Genomic DNA, 4451 nt, shown 5'->3' with positions numbered 1-4451 from the left:
AAGACTATTTTAACAATATAAAGTATCCAGTTAAAAATTAAAAATCAAAACAAAAATCTCAATAATTGAGGAAGCCAAGAGAGAAAATTTAGAAGTATCAACATAATAAATTTTAACAATGTTTTAGAGCTACAGTTAAATACCAAAACAAAAACATATCTAATATATCAAACAGAGATTTAAGAGCTAATGAGTTCTTCAAAGAGAAGATACAAACCTAAAATTGTAAATATATATGAAGTATGTAAATTTCTTTCAGGGAAATTTAATCTAACAGAAAAACATATCTTGAGAAAAGAGATCATTTGAAGACAAAAATAAGTTTTAATGACTCAAATGAAATAGAAAAAAAGATTGTGAAAATCTATAGGATATATGGTCCTTAATATTGTTCATCTCTGTATCTATCTCTATTAATATATATATATATGTATATAACTAACTAGGTAATTAAGAAAGAAGAAGATATATATTAATCAATGAATGATTGTAAGAATTTTTCAAACTAATCTTATTTTCAGAAGTTTGAGAAATCACAGACATTTAGGCCTGGAAATGATCTATACAACAACACATCATTGTTAAATCATTCATGTCTATGCTAAAGAATCAATGTCATGGCTACATGCCCAAAATAAAAACAACCAACAAATTAAGAAAAAATCATGCAAAAGTCCTAATATCAGACTTAAAAAAGATGTCTCTTGAGAAATCCTCCAGTTATTAGATATCAGAAAGATATTTATTTTTTTAAATAATAAAAATTTGGGGCCAGAGGCTTGAGATATAGCATGGAGGTAAGATATTTGCCTTCCAAGCAGAAGGTCATTGGTTCGAATCCCGGCATCCCATATGGCCCTCCGAGCCTGCCAGGAGCAATTTCTGAGCATAGTGCCAGGAGTAACCTCTGAGCCTTGCTGGGTGTGACACCTCCCAAAAAATTGGGGGCCATAGTGGTGGCATGGAGCAGTTAGATGTCTGCCTTGCTGGTGCTAGCCTAGGATGAACCATGGTTCGATCCCCCTGCGTTCTATATGATCCCCCAAACCAGGAGGGTTTGTCAGCTCATAGCCAGTAGTAACCCCCTCACCAGTTGTGCCCCCCAAAAAAAAAACAAATAAAATAAGTAAATAAATAAATAAATAATTCTGTAAAGAATATTTTATCCTGTAAAATATTATTAAAAATTCATATAAAATAGATTCCTCTTTAAAAAGAAGCTTATCATCATAAGAAAATTTATTAAATTTTTCTTAATAAAATAAGTATAAAAATATTGGAGTGGGGAACAGGTAATTTCCAGTCCTAATCCTCTCTACCAAATTCGAAAGAATAGGGCCTCTTCTTCTCTCCTCTCCTCTCTAGCTTTCCCTCAGTCTCCTGGGTTCCAGTGCCATCACTATTCATCTGCTCTTTAAAGCCAACCAGGTTTGTGGAGGAAATAGGAAACCTCACTCCTTAATCCTTTCCTCCAAAGGCACACAACGCTTCCTTTTTGGGTCTTTCCCACTGGCCTTCCTTTCTTCCCATCAGTCTCAATTTCCCTAAACCTCACAGAAGCCATTTCAATTTATATCATAGACTTCCTGGAAGATTTAATCTAGCACTTCTTTCCACAGCCTGAGAAATATAGCACTCCAAACCACTAATTTCAAAGTTGAATGGAGAAGGTAAAGAAGATTTCTACTATATGAGATATGGAGAGAAATCTCGTCAAATTTCCAAGTCCACTCAAAAGCCTGACACTTATAGATGAGAACCTAAAATCAATACTTAATGGTTTAGCAATGAAAATCAAGTAGTCACTAGACTATGAAATTAAGAAATATTAAGAGGAACAATTCAACTAACTCAAAGAAGAACTATTTCAGAAGATGAGACAATCCATACAAAAGGAACTCAAGGAATTAAAAATTATGTTACCAAGACATAATAGTAGAATTACACAGGTAGAAAATCACATAGATAAACTTGAAGACAAGTTACAAGCCAGCGTGGATAAAGAAGTCAAAAAAGAAAAGAGAGACAAAGCCCTGGGAGAAAATGTAAGGTTCTTAAAGAAAAAAGACAGGAAAAATAATTATTAAATTATAAAAATTCCAGAAGGGGAACAAAATGGGAAAAGAAAAGAACAAATAGTGAGGGAGATAATAGTAAAGAACTTTTCACCCTTGGGAAAGAGGTTTCTCTAAAAATCCAAGAGGCAAAAGAGTGCCAAACAAAATATTCCTTTGGTACTACAAATGGAAAAGAGAGAGAGAGAGAGAGAGAGAGAGAGAGAGAGAGAGAGAGAGAGAGAGAGAGAGAGAGAGAGAGAGAAAGAGAGAGAGATTGACTTTTTAAAGCAGTAAAGGAGATAAAAGAACGTCAAGTGTAAAGGAAACAACATAAGAATCAAACCAGATCTTTTATTTGAAACAATCCAGGCAAGAAAGAGTAAAATGACATATTTAAACGGAAAGGAGTGTTAACCCTAGGATCTACTAACCAGGAAAACTCTTTATTTACATGGGATGGAGGGTTAAAAACATTTTCTTTTTTTTCTAATATATTTTTTTCTTTATTTAAACATCTTGATTAAAAATATGATTGTGATTAGATTCAGTCATATAAAGAACACTCCCCTTCACCAGTGCAACATTCCCACCACCAATGTACCAAATCTTCCTCCATCACACCCCCTCAATGTACTCCAGACAGGCTTTCCAGTTCCCTCATTCATTCACCTGCTTATGATAGTTCTCAGTGTAAGTGTAGTTATTTCTACAACAGCACTCACCACTCTTTGTGGTGAGCTTCATGAAGTGAGATGGCAGTTCCAGCCCTCCTCTCATTGTTTCTAAGGATTGTTGCAGAAATGACTTTTATTTTTCTTAAAAACCATAGATGAGTGAGACTATTCTGCATCTCTATCTCTCTCTGATTTCTTTGACTCAGCATGATAGACTCCATGTACATCCATGTATAGGAAAATTTCATGACTTCATCTCTCCTGATGACTGCATAATATTCCACTCTGTATATGTACCATGGTTTATTTAGCCATTCGTCTGTTGAAGGGCATCTTGGTTGTTTCCAGAGCCTGGATATTGTGAATAGTGCTGCAATAAATAGATGTGTGAGGAAGGGTTTTTGTATTGTATTCTTGTGTTCCTAGGGTATATCCCTAGGAGTGGAATAACTGGGTCAAATGGGAGCTCAATTTCCAGTTTTTGGAGGAATCTCCATATCACTTTCCATAGAGGTTAGACTAAACGGCATTCCAACCAGAAATGGATAAGAGTTCCTTTCTCTCCACATCCCCGCCAGCACGGATTGTTCTCATTCTTTGTGATGTGCGCCAATCTCTGTGGTGTGAGGTGGTACCTCATAGTTGTATTGATTTGCATCTTTCTAATGATTAGTGATGTGGAGCATTTTTTCATGTGTCTTTTGGCCATGTGTATTTCTTCTTTGTCAAAGTGTCTGTCCATTTCTTCTCCTCATTTTTTGATGGGATTAGATATTTTTTCTTGTAAAGTTCTGTAAGTGCCTTGTATATTTTGGAGATTAGCCCCTTATCTGATGGGTATTGGGTGAATAGTTTCTTCCACTCAGTAGGGTGCTCTTGTATCCTGGGAGCTATTTCCTTTGAGGTGCAGAAGCTTCTCAGCTTAATATATTCCCATCAATTAATCTCTGCTTTCACTTGCTTGGAGAGTGCAGTTTCCTCCTTGAAGATGCCTTTAGTCTCAATGTCCTGGAGTATTTTTCCTACGTGTTGTTCTATGTATCTTATGCTTTCGGGTCTGATATCTAAGTCTTTGATTTGATTGCATGTAGTCTTTAACTCTGGGAGTTTCTCTTTGATGATGTCTTTGACAGTTGATTCTTCCTGGAGATCTCCTACCTGGGCCTCTGGGACTCCAATTATTCTTATGTTGTTTCTGTTGAGTTTATCAAATATTTCTATTTTCATCTGTTCACATTCCTTGAGTACTTTTTCCATTGCCTGTTCGTTTGTCTTAAGATTCTTTTCCAATTTCTTCTGCTGTGTTGAGTTGTTTTGCATCTCATCTTCCAGCATGCTGATTCTGTCCTCAGCCGCTGTTACCCTCCTGGCAAGGCCATCCACTAAAAACATTAAAAAAAAAAAGAAGTTGCAATATTTACACTAATCAGACCACTTCTAAATAAGCAACTCAAAGAACAATTACACAAACCAAATTTCCATTTGTAAGAACAACCCTAAACAAAATAATGGCACAACTGCCCTTTCTGTCAAATGTTTTCTTAAATGTCAATAGATTAAAATCTCCCATCAAAAACATATACAGATGTTTAGATTGCACAGGTGTACAATCAACTGCTCTTTATAGATGTTTATGATAATGTTCTAAAGTTTTTATCCACATAAACAAGTGCAGAATGCATTTGGAAGACCTGGACTCCCACTAAATTGCTCGATATAA

This window comes from Suncus etruscus, chromosome 8 (genome assembly GCF_024139225.1).
Source record: "Suncus etruscus isolate mSunEtr1 chromosome 8, mSunEtr1.pri.cur, whole genome shotgun sequence".
Taxonomy (NCBI): domain Eukaryota; kingdom Metazoa; phylum Chordata; class Mammalia; order Eulipotyphla; family Soricidae; genus Suncus; species Suncus etruscus.
Note: the sequence above shows the minus strand (reverse complement) of the source record.